At 45.4% G+C, this 18,423-nt stretch overlaps 1 pseudogene; it reads left to right on the top strand.

The window, feature by feature from the left end:
• Positions 1–1,453: 1,453 nt before the first annotated feature.
• The window catches only part of LOC130838050 (coiled-coil domain-containing protein 113-like), a 26,724-nt pseudogene continuing 9,754 nt past the window's right edge, over positions 1,454–18,423 (top strand).

The raw sequence follows: 18,423 nt of genomic DNA, 5'->3' as shown, positions 1-18,423 counted from the left end.
GACTAAAACCTCCAATACCATAGGGCCTGCTGTTTCACGTAGCCCAATTGACAGGGCTGTTTGCACCATAGCCTGACCTGCTGCAGAGCTCTCTCTTGCTTTGGGCCCCCTTAGGGCTGGCACCTGTTTGTCTCACGTGATATATGAGCGTATTAAGCATTGCTCCCAGAGCCCATCCCAAGAGGCCTGCCTGCAGAGAGAAGGTGGTGGCAGGGCTCAGTTCCTCTGCTATCATCTCTAGTAAGTCTCCTCTGGCCCTAAACTCCTGCATCCTAAGCAGCAAAACAAAAGTTCTTCTTTGGATTTCAGTGACTATGTGTTGATGCCAATACATGTCTCTTGGGGGGTGGGGGGGGGGTGGGCAGGGAATGGCTGACCCTCATTCTAAGCAGTTTATCACAGTTTGCTTGCTGACTACGTCCAGGCCCACCCTCCCTCCAAGAAGTCTGCCCTCCCTGCTCGCTGTCCTCTTCCATCCTGATGGGAGCAGACAGACAGCAACCCTGCTGCCTCACCGATCATCCTACATTGGCGCAGAATTTGGCAGCACGGATTTGAGTTTAGCTGGAGCACGACTCCATTGCTGGGTGGCCGTGGGCAACTCATCTAAGCTACCATATTCCTCAGTCTCCTGATCTGTAAGAGGAAGACAATAATACCAATGTCATAAAACTGTTTTGAGGATTAAATGAGTTGATGACTGTAAAACGGGGTGAGGCACAACGCTGCCACCACCGTCACTCCAGGTTGCAACAGCTGGTTTAGGGGCTATCTCTTCATTTACCTAGAAGCTCCTTGAGGGCTGGAATGGTCTGCTCCATACATTCCCCCACGATACTCAGGGCATAATGCACGATCAATACCTATTTAGAAATGTTTCGAATTTATACCCATTTAATAGTCAGCCAAGATTTTTCCTTCCAGGAATGCAGGTTATTAGTATTCGAGAGAAACTGCAGTGAGTATGTATGAAGTGCCAGATGGTGAACAGAATAGAGGCCTCAGAGTGAGGTGGAAGAAGGAAGACACTCGGACAAATCGAATGAACTTCCTGGGTCTCAGTTTCCCAGCTTGGAAAAAGAGAATAGATACTATTACAAGGTTGTTGCAAGGATTTTCATAAACTATGCTTAACACGGTGCCAAGGGCATACTAAGTGCTGAGCAAACAGTAGCTGTTATTATCATCATTTTAAGAATTATTGTTGAGAAAGTAAACAGCGAACGCGCTTAGGTGTCTCATCAAGCCCGGTGACCTCGCTCCCGTCAGCGCGGGGCTGGGCGGGAGCGCTGGGCGGGGCCTCAGGAAGCCCCGCCCCTCCACGCAGGCGTCGGGTCGCCCTGGCAACGCACTGCTAGGCCGCAGCCCGAGGGACGCGTGGCCGCTAGCACCCGGCGCTCTTGGCCACACTCGGCACTGACAAAGGGCGTTGACCAGGGTAGCTTGGGCAGTGATGACGGACGAGGACTCTGAGACCTCTGCCTCCGAGGTGCAAGCCCAGGATGAGAGCGAGCTGCCTGTTATCCAGCTGTGCGGGCTGGTGGAAGAGCTCAGGTACCAGCCCGCCGCCTTCTGGGGGCGGTCCCTCCTCAGCGTGTGGGCTCCGAGCTTGGTCCAGCACCAAGATGCTCCAGGTCCGCATGGAACACAGGAAACTGACACCCTCAAAGTGGGGAAGGCGCTTACCTTTGCTCTTTATTCCCGTGTTTCCACCGCCATGGCGCTAACAAGCCATTGATAGCGCCAAAACAGAAGGTGGTGCGAAGCCCAGAGGATAATTGGTGAAGTCAGAGCTTCAGCCTGGTGGGTCTGTCTGGTGCCCCACTGTGTGCTTAGCCGAGGTTCCTCCACAGTGTGGCGGCAGCTTGGACCCGGTGACCTCTAAGCCCCTTTCCATTGCTAAGATTCTGTGATAAAATTAATGTGGCAGCAAATAGAAAGGAAGCTATTGAAATGTTTTTAGTATAAGGCAGCTTATACCTGAACCAGAGCATGAGCATGGAGGTGGACGGCAAAGAAGGACTAGCTCAATATTCTGTATTTTTAGCAGTCTATTTTAATATCTACTATAGCAAGTAAATTGGATATCAAGATTCCATGTTATCGTTGAGGTTAATTGTACAATTTACTGGTCTCACACAGAATATCCTGGCCTGGCAGCTGAATGGGTGTTACTTCAACATATTTATAAATAGTTTAGGTCAGAACTGAGGTATTATTACTAAAAGAGCTACAGTCTTTTGCGTGCTTATTATGTGCCAAGTATTTTGCCTATATGACGTTATATAAAGGCACAATAATCATAGAACGTTGGTGAGGAAACAGACACAGAAATTAAGTCACTTTCCTATGGTCACACAGCTAGTCAGTGGTAGTGCCAAGATTAAGACTCAGGTGTAACTCCCCAGCCTGCACTGGGAACATGACATATACTGAAAAAGAAAGATGCTTTGCTATATTGTGCTTTTCTGGTGAGCCTTTTCCACTAATCTTAAAATTCAGCCAAACAGGATTTTCAGCTCAATAAACAGATATTCAACTCAATAATACATGAAAATATCAAAGCTGCTCTCTCTCATATATACATTTACATACGTATGTGTATTATGCACACTCATATACAACATACATGTATGTTATATAAATTAAAAGGGTCATAATCTTGGCATATCCAGGATAAACTAGGTTTATCATCTCTCGTTGTTTAAAAAACATCTATTCAAAGCTTGTCCACCATTTATAATAGAATTCTAGTGGATACTTCATCCATTGCATGCTGGAAATAAAAGAGCTAAGAAATATAAACCAAAGAAAACCTCTGAAGACTGTGGATGTGTGTAATTTCAAGAATTCAGTAGTAATTCAGAAGGAAACTCACAAATGGGTTAGAAGATACTTGAAGAAGAAACTTGTAGCAATTTAAAATATATAGGCATATCTCATTGTATTGCATTTTGCTTTATTGCACTTTGCAGATATTGTGTTTTTTACAGAATGAAGGTTTGTGGCATCCCTACATTGAGCAAGTCTCTTGGTGCTATTTTTTCCAAAAGCATTTGTTCACGTCATGTCTCTGTCGTATTTTGGTAATTCTTGCGATATTTCAAACTTTTTCATTATTATTATGTTTGTTATGGTGATTTGTGATCAGTGATTTTTGATGTTACCATTGCAAAAATTAGGACTCGCTGAAGGCTCAGATGATGGTTAGCTTTTTAGCAATAAAGTATTTTTAAATTAAGGTATGTACTTTTTTTTTAGACATAATGCGATTGCACACTTAGTAGACTACACTATAATACAAACATAACTTTATATGCATTGGAAAACAAAACAATTTATATGACTCACTTTATTGCAATATTTGTTGTGGTGGTCTGGAACTGAACCCGGAATATCCCCAAGGTATGCCTGTAATCCCAGTGCTCTGAATTTTGTGGCTCATTAGATGTATTTTAAAAATATATAGAATACTTAAATAGTATTTACTGTGGGCCAGGCACTTTCCCAAAGTCTTTGCATTCCTCATCACAACCCTCAAAGATAGGTGCTCTTATTATTTCCAATTTACAGATGAGGAAAGTGAGGCACCAAGAGGTTAAGTATCTTGCAGAAGGTTGTACAAAGCTAGTAAGTGTTAAATACTAGTTATTTGGGGTTTAAACTCCTACTGGTGGAACTAACTCAGGCATCCTCTGTCTTGCAGCTATGGGAACTCTGCTCTCAAAACTGAGACAGAGATGTTTGAAAAATATTACAATAAATTGGAGCCCAGGGACCAGCAACCTCCACGATTATCCGAAATTAAAATATCAGGAGCAGAAATTGCACAGGTACGCAAGGGAGATCTAAGAATTCTTTTATTCTGTTTGTCCCTTTAGATGCACATGGTGTTTGTTCTCTGTCTTTGGTGTTCCATCTTGGCCAAGTGGCATGTGACTTTCTCCCTGTTCTTCTTTTGATTCTTCCTTCCCCTCCAAGGTTTCTCTTTCCAATGAGTGTGAAGGGAATCAGGTCCAACTCCCAGCGGATTGACTCTCACAGAATATCTTAGTTTATTTGAAATAACTCCCTTCAATTGGGGGACCCAAATGTGTACAAGGCCTGGCCAGCCACATAAAGGAGTGAAGATGGGCCTGGTGTGGGCGCTGGAGAGTTCCTCCCTCATCTAAAAGGGCTAGCCAGATGACCTGGTGTTGCCAGAGCAGCTGATTTTTTTCAAGAGAAGCTGGAAATCTGGATTATTTTGGTGGAAGCCTTTGATTTTCAAATGTGGGTAATTAATTTTTTTTTTTAATTTTAAACTGTGTACAGGTCTATTTTTTTGAGGAGCAAACAATGTCATCTTCAGGTCCACACATTCCCTGGGCCACCTGCTTTTGACCTTTGGTTTCAATGCCTAGGAAATCCAAAATTCTTGTCTATTTGTTTTTTGCTGAACACCGTGGCCCCTGATGCAATTTCTCTTCTGTGTTCAGTTTGGGAAGCCCTGAGCACTGGGCTTTCCCTGACACTGACTTGAATGCTAGTCTATAGGAGGTTCACGGTTTTCCCACCGTCAAGACACTTTCCCTTATTTATTTTCAGTTCCCTGTCAAGCATAGGCCTTTGAAGTATTTGGCACAGTGCCTTAGGTTGACTTGCGAAATGAACATCACCTCAGGCCCAATATCCAGAATTCTTTCACATTGACTTGGTTCTCTCTGGCTGTCATTCAGAATGATTTCTAGCAGGTCTGAGTGGTCATTTTGATGACCACCTTAGGCTGCTTTATTACCAATTCCTCCTTGACAATGGCTTTGTTTTTCTTGTGTTATAGTTATGAGGCAGGCGTAAATCCAAATCCCGTGTAGGTCTGGAACGTGTGCCAGGCCTCAGCGTGGACCAAAAATGCGAGCTTGTGCAAAAAGAGCTGGAAGACACAAAGGATGAAATAAGACACATGAGGGCAAACGCTGAGAGAGACCTGCAGCATCACGAGGTATACCTTCCTGCAGGCCTCCTCCCTGGGCTCCCCGCCTCTGCCTCAGTGAGAAGTACCTGTAGTATGTTCATGTAATGGTTGGTGCTTTGAGAGAAACACAAGTAGGAAAAGATAAATTGAGGACCTGCCTTTAAGGAACTTACCATCCGCTTGAGGAGATATCAAATTTTAAACTCTTTAAGATGAAAAATTTCAAAATACACAAATGTGGGGAAGCTAGCACCGTGAACCCTCATGTATTCAACACCCACACGTAAAGTCGTCAACGCATGGCCACTCTTGTTCCCTGCGTATCCCTACCATCTTCCCCCTCGAACTAGGCCACTGGGCTATTATGAAGTGAGTCTTAAACATATTGTTTATCTGTAAATATTTCAATCTATGTCTCTAAGATATGGATTCTTTTTAAAAAAAACCCATAATCATAATAACCATAAATGCCCTTTAAAATTTATAGTAATTCCTGGGCTTCCCTGGTAGCACAATGGTTAAGAATCTGCCTGCCAATGCAAAGGACAAGGGTTCAAACACTGGTCCGGGAAGATCCCACGTACTGTGGAGTAGCTAAGCCCGTGTGCCACAACTACTGAGCCTGCGCTCTAGAGCCCACGAGCCACAACTAATGAGCCCACACTCCGCAACTACTGAAGCCCACCTGCCTAGAACCCATGCTCTGCAACAAGAGAAGCCACTGCAGTGAGAAGCCCATGCACCGCAATGAAGAATAGCCCCTGCTCTCTGCAACTACAGAAGCCTGCGCCCAGCAATGAAGAGCCAACACAGCCATAAATAGAAAGAAAGAAAGAAAGAAAGAAAGAAAGAAAGAAAGAAAGAAAGAAAGAAAGAAAGAAAGAAAGAAAGAAAGAAAGAAAGAAAGGAAGGAAGAAAGAGACAGAAAGAGAGAAAGAAAGAAAGAAAGAAAGAAAAGAAAGAAAGAAAGAAAGAAAGAAAGAAAGAAAGAAAGAAAGAAAGAAAGAAAGAAAGAAAGAAAGAAAAAGAGAAAGGAAGGAAAGAAAGAGAAATTTTAAATAGTCCTTCTAAAACTTTGGAATAATTCCCTAATAATACAAGGGGCTTGAGGTTTAAGTCAGTGAGTTGGGTGAAAAATCCCTTGTTACCCTCCATGTGCAACATCCGTGACTGTGCTTCATGTCTTGTTGGAGACCAGTGCAGTCAATTTTCCTCCAGAGAAGAAGCATAACTGTTGATTTGCCCATGGGAGGAAGTTGGTGGCTTGCATTTGGTAGCCATGTTGTATGAAAAATAGATGCTTCTGTTCTATTTCTAAATTTTTCCATTTCTAAATGGAGGCACACACAGAAGCACACTCATTTCCTCAAAAGAGACAGATCAGTGGACTCCCGTCTCCATTGACAGAACCATCTGTACTGTATAAACCTATCCCTCTCTTCCTCTCTCCCTCCCTCCCTCCTGCCCTTTCCCCCCTCCTTCTTTCTCTTTCTAAACATGCATTGTTGAATTCTAACATGTTAAAGGAGCTCAGGATGTGGTAGACCTTGTGATTAAACATCACGGTGTGGGCTAGAGTGGTCAAAGAAGACAGTGTTGAGGAGATGGGGCTGGATGTAGGACTTGGCGTGGCCTTGAAGACTGATGGCATTTTTTTCAGATATAGGAACACAAGGGCACCCTAGCTAGGTAAGGTGAATGGCATGAACAAGGAAGTGGAGGTGGGAATGAACATGGCAAGTTCATGACCTTGAGGAGGCTGGTGTGATTAGAGAAGAGGGTGCTTTGGGGGATGTGGTAGGAAATTAGGTTGAGTAGGGCTGTGAGACCTTGAAAGCCAAGCATAGGGGCTTCTCTTTGGTGTCTTAGAAATCAGGACCCCAGTGAGGATAACTGAGCAGGAGAGTGATGAATAGAAAGTAGCATTTAAGGGGGCTGGATATTCTGGCCTGTGAAGATGATGCGGAGGGAGGAGGCTGGGGCCAGATGCCGGCTGATGAAGGAAGGTGCTTTTGCTCCTTGGTGCCCAGTGAAAAAGCCTGAACAAAGATGCTTTGCTCTGCAGCTACTCATTTTATTCTTTAAAATAATATGTGTGTTTGCATTTTCTTATTTAAAGACAATCTCTGTTGTAGCAAAATTTAAACATACAGGGAAGCTAAAAGAGGAACATTTGAAGACATCCACAGTCTTACCACAGTCTTACCACAGACTTGTATTTGGCTCTTGTATTTATCTCCTAGATTCATATTATTTTCTATGTGTGTATGAATTTCTTTATGAAAAGGTATCATATTATTTTGTAAACTATACTTTTCACTTAATAATGTCTTTCCATATCAGTACGTAGATTCATTTATAACATCTTTTTTTACATTACAGAAGTATATAGGAAAAGTGCTTCTTTGCCTCCCTACTAATCCATCTTTCCAGATGTGACTGTGGTTAATGTTTTGGCATGTAGCCTTCCAGATATTTTTCATATATATGATATGATATTGATGTTATAATTTTTAATGATAATGTTTCAGATATGGAAATGCATATTTCTGGAGCTACTCAAGGCCCTGTTCTTGTTTGTTCTTTGCCTTTATATAGATACTATAACTTTTGTGAGGCATGGTTTTAAATAACAACATTCATATTGTCTAATTTGTATCTTAAGGATATCTTTCTGAGACTAAGAAGAAACGTTATGTATTGAGACACACATAGGTCACCCAATACGTCTGTTTCCTTAGACAGCTGTATCCTTGAGAATTTTTGGCAACTGCTCTCTCTTTGTGCTGACTCCCCCAGGCTATCATTGAGGAAGCTGAAATTCGATGGACCGAAGTTCAGAGAGAAGTGCATGAGTTTGAAAAAGATATTCTAAAGACCATATCCAAGAAGAAAGGGAGTATTTTGGCCACTCAGAAAGTGATGAAATTCATTGAGGATATGAACCGCCGGAGGGTAAGTTGGCAGGCGGTTAGAGCTTAGAAGGAAAGATAGATTCATAGAGCAATGACCCAGAAGTGGTCCATGTGAAGCAGCCCCACTCCCTTTGATGCATCATAAATGTTACCCACATATGCAGATTTTTTGTGTCCCTCACAGTGTGTGTGTCTTAAAATGCGCGTTTATCGAGTCTAAAACCAACCAGACAGGATGAATATTCATACTATCTCAGACTGTATGTAAGTCCCCTACATACGAACCTTCAAGTTGCGAACTTTCAAAGATGCAAATGTGCATTATAAACCTATTACAGTACAGTGCTGCATAGTCGATTGTGTTAGTTGGGTACCCAGGCTAATTTTGTTGGACTTACGCACAAATTGGACTTACGAATGTGCTCTCAGAGTGGAACTCGTTCGTATGTAGGGAACTTACAGTATTTTGCTGTTTGTTTCAAGATCTGATGCTATCTTGAGAAAGGTGTGAGTCTATCTAGAGAGGTGACTGTGGCGTGGGACAAGTAAATCTTAATTTCTTTGAGTTCCATTATTGTAAGAATGAAACATAAAATGCTCCTTCACTTCCAGAGATTTTGTAGCATATCAAACTTCGCTTCCTGGAGATAGGTAGAGTTACTAACCCCAACATGTTATAGGTAGTAAAAATTATATAAATTACCAAGAGAATAATAGACCAAGGAATTGTAAGATCATCTTATCAGGAAAGGCCTCTATAACCAAAGATATACCCAAGTTATCTTGAATTTAAAATCAATAGAAAAATTGTATGGAGCAGACCCAGTTTCCTCTGCTTCTGGGTCATGAGTAAAATACCATAGCAACACCAGCTTGAGTAGCCATTAAAGACTTAAAAATAGGCGACTGCATGGTAGCGCTCAAGGTTTAGTTTTGCAGCCCTAGACTTGCCAACTTTTCAAACCAAAAGGGAAGAAGAAAAACAATGGATTAAAATTTGCTTTTATTTTTTTAGGATAATATGAAGGATAAATTACGTTTGAAAAATGTTTCTCTCAAAGTCCAGAGGAAAAAGATGCTTTTACAGTTAAGGCAGGTATGTGGCTTTGTCTTTCTTTTTCTTAAGGTTACTGTGGTGGATAGAACAACGTCTTCCCAAAGATGTCCATGTCCTAATTCCTGGAGTCTGTGACTATGTTACCTTATGTGGCATAAAGATTGCGCAGATGTGATTAAGTCAAGGATCTTGAGATGGGAGATTATCTTGGATTATCTGAGTGGGTCCAGTGTAATCATAAGGGTCCTTATGAGAGGGAGGCAGGAGAGTGAGACTCAGAGAAGCTGTGGTAAAAGAAGCAGAGATCAGAGTGATGCTCTTTGACGTTAGAGGAAGGGATCATGAACAAAGGATGCAGGCCACCTGCAGAAGCTGGAAAGGGCAAAGAAACAGATTCTCCTCTAGAGCCTCCAGAAGGAATGCAGCCCTGCCGACACTTTGATTTTAATCCAAAGAACCATTTCAGACTTCTGACCTCATGAGCTGTAAGATTATACATTTATGTTGTTTTAAAGCCTTGAATTTGTGGTCATTTGTCACAGCAGCAATAGGAAATGAACACAGTGGCTGTGCTAGTAGATGAAATTGGCTTGAATTTAAAAGACCCTCATGACATAATTATTGACCCTCTTGGGGAATGTGGCCTGGGTGGCACAGTTAGGAGTATGCCTTGGTAAGTCTTTGAACAGCTGACCTTAAAGGCTCCCGACTAAAGGCGGTAAGGCAGACATGGCACGGGGCTGCTAGAATGTGGTTACATAGCTCCATCCTCTTTTAGCTCAATATCTTTGTTATTAACTCATTAAATGGGCAGCGGTGGCGTGCGCATCAGAGGTGGCCACTGACAGTGACACTGAGTTTGGGAGGAGAATTAACATGTCGGGGGACCATTGCTTGATTGACTTGGGATCCCAAAGGCTCAACAGGCCGGGACAACTTTAACACACAAAGTGACTAAGGACAGATGTTAAGATCCTCCACTTTGATCCCCCCAAATATCTGCACAGGTCATGGGTGGCTCAGTCACGGAGCAGCTGGTAAAGTCCGCTCAGGTGGGGGTGGTGCTGTGGCCTAGGCTGCACTCCACAGGGCCCCCCAAAAGAGGTGCTCTTGCTGCACTCTGTTCTGAGGAGCCCACCTGGAGCACTGTGTCTTGGGGAGAGCTCCATGCTTGAAAGAATCTGTAAACTAGAGTCCACACAGTAGAGGAAACGGAGAGCAAGAGGGGAGAAAGCACGTGACTGATGCGGCCCACGAGAAGGGGTCCACAAGGGCCATGGATGCTGTCCCCAAGTGCTCTGGCCGCTGTGCGGAAGAGAACACATCCCTTGGGAGGTCCCCCAGGGTGGAGTTGGGCCGAGGGGTGGAGGTGTCAGCCAAGGAGGGTTGAGTTCAGTGTAAGAAAAAAGGTGGCCTCAGCAGAACTGCCTCCTGATACCGAGTTCCTGGTTCTCTGGGCTTCATGCAAGCCCAGGCATCCTGAAGCGTGAGAGGGGAAGCAGATGGATGACCTTTAACCTAAAAGCCATTGCTACAGAGAGATGACACTGATGTGGTCGTGCCCCCGCGGGCTCACAGGCTATCGGGGAGTGGTGATGGGAAGGAAGGGCGTGGGTGTGTAACTGTCGGGCAGAGGCAACAGCGACAGGGACCGGGTGTCACAGCCTCCAGAGGCTGCGTGGAGGGAGGAATGACCCTCTCGGGTGGAAGATGGGCTGGGAACCTTTGAGCTGGATTGTGGGTCAGTTGGGGCTTAAGGAAATGGTTGTGTTTTTCGGGGAAAGGGAAGAAGATGCCTTCTAGGAGGGAGTACGGCATGAGTAGCACGTGGGGGTAGGGAACAGTCCCGAGTCTGGCTCTTGTGTACCGCACATGTAAGATGGCATAGACCTGGTGGGGCAGGTAAGGTGGGGCCGGGGCCAGGGAGGGAACCCAATGCACTAATACATCCCCCATGCAGAAATGTCACGCGATCAAAGGAAGGGCATTTATGGGCTGCTCGTCCTGGGTTTTCCAGGTTCAAAACAGCGTTTAAATAGCCTTTCTTCCTTCACAGCCCTGTTTAGGCACCATGTCCTTGGGGAAGCCTCCCCTGACCCAGCCTTTCTCTCCTGGCCTGGCTGAGGGGCTTCTGTTGCCCTCTGTCCCTGTGTGTCCCACTATACCACGCTGTGACCTGTGAACTGTCATTGAGTGTGGAAGTATCATATTTACTCAGATCTCTATCCCTGGTGCCTAACACCATGCCTGGCACCAAGCAGATCCCCAGTCCAAGTGTGTTGAATGACTGAATGATGACTGACTTCCGAAACCTCCCCTGAAATTGCAAGGTGCGAGCCGTACGTTCAGAAGTCGCAACCTCACATCGTTTCTTCTTTCTGAGCTGTAGAAGGAAGAGGTGGGCGAGGCCCTCCACGATGTTGACTTTCAGCAGCTGAAGATCGAGAATGCTCAGTTTTTAGAGATGATTGAAGCAAGGAATCAAGAACTGATCCAGCTGAAGCTGGCATCCGGAAACACCCTGCAGATCCTCAATGGGTACAAAGTAAGGTCCGCGCCGGTGCCCAGGTCCCCAGGGCTTTCTGTGCCCACCTTTCCGGCCACAGCGAGGTTCCAGGGCACCCCTGTGGTTTTGCTGAGAGCCTAGGCCTCCTTCACTCTTCTGCTGCTCTATGATTTTTCCCGACAAAGCCATGTCTCCTAAAATACTGCAGATGTCCCCACAATCCTGGCTGCGCAGTAGAACCATCCAAGGAGACTTTTGTGTTTTTAAAGATACACAGACACTCTAATCCACCCCTGACCAATTGAGTTAGGGGGTGAAGGCCGTGCATCTTTTTTTTTTTAACTCCCAAATGATTTTTATGCGCAGTGGGTTTTGAGAACCAGCCACATTCAGGGCCCTGTTTAATTTAATGTGTAATAAGTACTTCTCTGCTTAAAACCCTGCAAAGGAAATCATCTTAGCTATAAATCAGAAAACTACTAAATAATTCCTCATCCACACAGAATGTTTTTTGTAGAGAAAGAGACACTATTGATAATTAACCAGGGACTGTGGGCATGAACTTGGCCTGTCCCTGGTAGACCAGGCTGTCTGGTCACCCTGCTGGCAACTGTCTGAGGCAACCGTCAGCTAATTGTGGGCCTGTGTCTCCTGCCCACTGGTCTGGGAGCTAAGGATGGTTTTTACAGACTATTTGCACCTGATTTGATAGAGAACACTCCCTTTGAAACCCAATTAAGCAAAATTGATTTCTCCCCCAGAAATTCCATTCTTCTCATTAGTACACCTGTATTCCAAAATATACTTAATATTTTTTATTTTGAATTTTATCAATAAAACCTTTGTGGAAAGTTGGTTTTTTTTCTTATTAATATAATTACACAATGTCCTCAATTTTGCCCCTTGGCCTGCAAAGCCTAAAATATTTACTACCTGGCCTTTTACAGAGCAAGGTTGCTGATCCCTGGCCTAGTGCCTAGGCGGCAACAGCGTCTACGGGCTTAGGTAGCTCACGGGTAAGCTTCATTTGGCCCACAAAGTGTCATTTAAAAATGTGAATTCCAATGTATTTAGACTAGGTTTATGTTTGTCCAACATTTTCCTTTTACAAATGAAAAACCTGCATGCCATATGTACTCAGTACATTAGGTAATAGAGGAAAATTATTCTGTATATTTTTCATGAGGTCTCACACATGCGTGTTTGACATTTATATGAAAGTGATCCCTCCCTCCGCCCTTCCATCCCCTAAACATACACCTGAATTTTCAGCAGTTTTAGGCAATACTGGCTGAGCACCTGCTTTGGCCAGGCACTGTGCTCAGGGATGGGGACACATCACAGACCAGCTGGAGCTCTGTCCTGGTGGCGAGTCACAGAAACCTGCTTCTGAGAGGTAAAGCGTCCGTCCATGGTCCCCAGTGGAGTCTGAAAGAGGCAGAGTCATGACCATATTCAAGCAACATGTGTGCGACAGAGCTGGGACTCCTAGTGCAGTGCGTGTCCCACCTCACCCAACGGCCTCCCCCTGGCGTCACGTGTGTAGACAAGGCTGTGCTCACATTCTGAAATTCTTGTGTTCGACTGAAGAGCCACGAGATAGGTGGTTACATCACATCGAACCTTGATCCTACCCTGAGGAATCAACTGGGCGGCACAGGGCCAGTTTGGTCCTGTGGGGAAAAGGCAGGGCTTTCGAGCGGAGCTACTGGTTTATAAAATGCAACAGCCAGGTCCAGGGCTTGAGCTCCTTAGGACATCTAAAGGCACCGTGCCTGTAGGTTGTGATCCCCAAACAGGGCAACACAGGCCATGGTGGGTGGAATGGGAGCCATTCTGGTCAGAATCCCAGGGGCCGGGGTGCCTGTAGGCCTGTTTAGAATAGCAGCAGGCAGGTGGTGGAGCTGGGAGGAGACACCTGCTGGAGTCCTAAGGGGACACAGTGAGGGACTGAGAGAGAGACAGGCTCACTTTTCCGTGTGTCAGTTCTCAGGTCTCCTGGGGAAACAAGGCCCAACAACTGTGGGTTGTCGCGTCAGGCCTCTCCTGGGGACCTGGATGGGGACTCCACGGGGGACCATGGGCGATGCGTCACCTCTCAGAAGCAGGTTTCTGTGACGCGCCACCAGGACAGAGCTCCAGCTGGTCTGGGACAGTGTCTGGCCGAAGCACGTGCTCAGCCAGTATCGTCTAAAACTGCTGAAAATTCAGGTGTATGTTTAGGGAATGGAAGGGTGGCAGGAGGGATCACTTTCATATAAATGTTAAACACGCACGTGTGAGACCTCATGGAAAATATACAGAATAATTTTCCTCTATTACCTAATGTACTGAGTACCTACAGCAACGCCAGGGACAGGGCTGAGTGTTGAGGGTACCGCTGTGAAGGAGACAGACACGGTCTCTTCTCTTCAGTGAGTTTTATGAGTGGGTCTCCATCAAGGGGGCCCCTTTTTCTCTGCTGTGCCCTCAAGCCCTGCCTGATGGAAGCTGGTAGAATATAGGCATGTGACTACAGCTTTGAGGTGTCACTCTTAACTGACTGTAAACTAGTGATCCGTGTATAAACTAGTGGTGCCTGTGGCAGATAGAATTCTGGGATGTCCCCCAAGACTCCCCACCCCCTGGTTTATTCACCCTGCACATTGCCCAGGGCTCTGACTATGACGGGTTCTGTTAGTAGGCTCCGTTCTGTTCTATGATTAGGTTAGATTAGATGGCACAGTTGACCCTGAGATGCAGAGATTATTCCAGTGGGTCTGACCTAATCACATGAGCCCTTTGAAAGTGGAGTTTTCTCTGGATGAGAAGTTCTCCATGGCCACCTTGAAGATAGAGGGACCACATGCAAGGGGTCTGAGGGCGGCCTCCAGGAGCCGAGGACCACCCCCTGCTGACAGCCAGAAAGGACATGGAGAGCTCAGTCTTACAACTTCAAGGAAACGTTTTCCGCCAACAACCTGTGAGCTTGGCAAGGACCCTAAGTCCAGAGGAAAGCCCTGGCCGACACCATGGGTCCCTCCCTGGGCAGAGAATCCAGCCACACTGTGCTTGGACTCCTGACCTATAGACACTGTGAGATAATAAATGTGTGTTGCTTTAAGACACAAATTTGTGACCGTTTGTTACAAAGCAGCAGGAAGCTAACATGCCTTTTTAGAAATAGCCGCCTCTGGTGACCGTCATCCTGCTCAGGGTCGCAGATTCTCTCATCACACCTCCTTGAAGGCCCCGCCCCGGCAGAGCCAAGGGCTGCCTCGCGGTTCTGTTCTTTCCTGCCCAGTCTCTCTGTCTCTTTTAGTTGTCGGATGAATGCCTGTCTTCCCTCTGCTTTCCTTTTCTCCCGCCCGACTGGCTGGTGTGCAACGAAGTCCTGTCTGCCTCCCCTTCCCCACAGCTGACCCCCTCAGTCTGGCCTCTTATCCACTTTTGCTTTCCTCAGTAGAGCAACTTCATGCAAGATGTGGACCAGGAAATGAGCCTTAAAGAAGGGATTGGAGACAAGAAGAACGGGGAGGGAGGTTGCCCCCAGGTGCTCTAAGTTCCCCCAGGCAGGTGGCTCCAGGCTTTTCTGCCAGGTTGAAGATTTGATACCCTTGGGCATCGCGCCAGTACCTTCCTCTCCCCAGCCCCTTTTAGACTCTCCTCTCTCAAAGCTCTTTCCTTAGCTTGAAATGTTCCTCCCATCCCTCTTACCTAGACATACTTGACTTCACCTTTCAGCTCTTTTTCCAGCATCCCCTCCCCCAGGGAAACCTTCTGGACCACTGTCCGTGCATTCTTGGTGCTTGGCACAGTTACAGTTTGGCATTTCTTCTTGCACCTCCGTCAGGGCTGTGAGCAGGCCTCTTGGTGGCAGCCCTAGGTTGTTTCGCTGACCAGTGCCTGGGTGGGCTCTCAGGGTTTGTCGAGCCAGCCCACTGGAGTCACTGGCTTCTGTCCCTTGGCCCCTTCCTCCTCAGCCAAGCAGAGCACATCCCAGCCCCTCCAGGTTGACTCTTCCCCACTAGGAGATGGAGGTCCAAAGGGGGCAAATCTAAGAAGCAGGAGCTAGGGAGGAGCTGGTGAGGGGTGGCAGCAAATGATGCAGTGGGAGGCTGTGGGGCAGCTCCTGCAGGATTCCTCCAGCACCAGCAGGCTTTGGAGACAGTGGTGGCGTCCATGGCTGTGAGATCGTGCTGCCTAGGGTCAGATCCTGGCTTCCCCTGGTCTCTGTGACCCTGGGGGAATTGCTTCACCTCCGCAAGAGTCAGCTCCCTCACCTGTACTGTGGGCTCACAGTAGCGTCCATCTCTTCATCCAGGTGAGGTAGTGATGGCAGCCTTGTGCCATGGGCTCTCCACGTGTCAGGCACCATGCTCAACACTTTACCAGGTTTGTCTCCCTTAAGCCTTTGCACAACCCTACAAGGCCACCAGCCCAAGTTTAGAGAGGTTCTCTTAGTAGGTGGTGGGGTGGGATTTGGATCCAGGTGTGTCTGACGACTTTGCCGGTGAGGACAAGCCTCCCGAGGTCCTCTCCTCCCCTGTCACGTAGACACTGGGATTCTGAAAATCTGGGCACCTGTGAGAAGGTCAGGCCCAAGTTCTTGGATGGTCCTGCTATTGTCCTGCTTACAGAGAGCTGTTTGTCTGTCTATCCTTCCTATAGTTCTGAGCAATCATCTTTGCTCAAGACTTGCCGTGTTATTATATTTCAGAGCAAGCTACACCGAGCCATGGAAACGTCCCTCCATCTGGACAAGGAGCTCTTGCTGAGAAAAGAGTTACTTGAAAAAATCGAAAAAGAAACCCTACAAGTAGAGGAGGTAGGAGAGGGTAAAACATGCTGTTTCTGGTGTTTTTCTCCTTCTGTCTACAAGGGCTTGAGTCCGCATTCACCAAGATCTAGGCCACCTTGGTTTTTGTCTAGAAAAACCTAGATCATAAAAATCAAAATAGCTCTGGGCCCTCAAATGAGAAGGTGGGCCCTGGAGGCTCCCAGTCCATGGTGTTGCATTAGAATCTGGAGTCAGAAATCTCAAAGTCATCTAGAAATTACAGAGTCCAAATGATTCTCAAGAATTCCTTAAGTGACTCATAAGTTACCAAATTCAAAGTGTCGTGTGTTCAGTCTGGCAAAAAGTGTATGATGCATGTGAGAATGTAACTGGTATGAGAAAAAGAACACATGGCAAATATAATGTTCTATGTAAAGGAGAGAAAGCTCTTTAAACATGGCGTTCTCACTCGGTACAGCAGATGCTCGAATGGCAGACCTGTGATGTCTGTACCGGACACACTCCAGGGTGTGCGGTCACCCTGTGAAAATGTGTGGAGTCATCTGAGCTCCCTACATCTGCACTGGGATTGAGTGCTCTCATTATTTTGCTGAGCATGTAGAGTTGATTTCCACCAGTTCAATGCACCTAGGGTATGACTCAAAGGGGACTTTGGGGGGACGGTGGGGGAAAATGAGTCCTGGACTTGTATTCAGAAGGCCTGGCATCAGGTTTGCTGTTGCCAGTCTCTAGCCTTGAACAAGGCTTTGAATTAGAACTCAGTTTCCACATCTGTGAAAAAGACGTCACAGCCCTTGTTGTGGTAATCAGATAAGAGGACGCTTTGTCAACCTCTTAAAGCCATTAGTTCAGTTATTACTGTCATTCTCTGGAATAAACCTGACGTGTCCCCAGCAGTGTGTATGACCCCAAACCCACCTACAACGGCCAAAAAGCCACAGGGTTACTACCTCCAACTCAGTTTTGCCATGGCATCCGTACCATATCCTTGAAGGAGAACCAGTACCCTTTGCAAAAAAGTTGGTCTCACTAGAGTGGCCTGTAACAAAGGTGAAGCAAAAGTCTGTGTGCTCTCTCTACGCAGGGTTCCTGTGGTCTTTCTCTGTTTGAGTTGATATCTATTAGATTACAAGTAAAACATGAAATCAATTTTTAAAAGCCTAGCATTCACGCCTTAGTATATTTTCGTTTTTTTAACTTCTTAAAAAACAGCTCTATTGGGATATGATTCATATATTAAATAAATTACCAATTTAAAGTGTACATTTGAATGGTTTATAGTAGATTCACAGAATTGTGTAACCATCAACATAATGATTTTACAACATTTTCGTCACCTCAGAAAGAAAGCTCGGACCCATTAGAAATCCTCCATTTCACCTGACCGCATTCCTACCCTCCAGCCATAGATGACTACTAATCAACCTTCTGTCTCTGTGAATTTGCCTTTCCTCAACCTTTCACATAAAAGGGACCATACAGTGTAATCCTTTAGCTTTAATAATATTTTCAAGATTCACGTAGTAGCACGTAGCAGTACTTATTTCTTTTCGTGGCTGAATAATACTCCCTTGTAGGTACCACATTCTGTTTATCCACTCATCCGTTTGATGGGTATTTGCATTGTCCTCATTTGGGGGCTATTATGAATAATGCTGCTGTGAACATTTATGTACAAGTTTTGGTGTGAATAGATGTTTTCTTTTCTCTTGGACATATAGCTGAAAGTGGAATTGTGGGTTATATATATGGTACCTTTAGGTTTAACATTTACAGAAACTGCCAAACTGTTTCACAAAGTGGCACCATTCTACATTCCCATCAGAAATGGGGATTTCTGTACATCTTCACCAACGCTTGTTATTTTCAGGTGTTTTTTTAATGCTGTCCTAGTGGATGGGAAGTGGTATCTCCTTGTGGTTTTGATTTGAATTTTCTTAATGACTAATGACAATGAGCACCTTTTCATATGCTTTTTGGCCACATGTCTATCTTTTTTTGGAGAAATGTCTATTCAAGGCCTTTGCCCAGTTTTAATTGAGTATTTTATTTTTTTTATATCACTGAGGTATAAGAATTCTTTACATATTCTGGATTCAAATCCCTTATCAGGTATATGACTTGCAAATATTCTCTCTCAGTCTGTGGGTTTTCTTTTCACTTTCTTTTTTTTTTTTTTTTTTTTTGACACACGGGCTTAGTTGCTCCGCG

This window comes from Hippopotamus amphibius, chromosome 16 (genome assembly GCF_030028045.1).
Source record: "Hippopotamus amphibius kiboko isolate mHipAmp2 chromosome 16, mHipAmp2.hap2, whole genome shotgun sequence".
Taxonomy (NCBI): Eukaryota; Metazoa; Chordata; class Mammalia; order Artiodactyla; family Hippopotamidae; genus Hippopotamus; species Hippopotamus amphibius.
The sequence above is the reverse complement of the archived record's forward strand: the minus strand, read 5'-3'. Positions and strand labels throughout refer to the sequence as shown.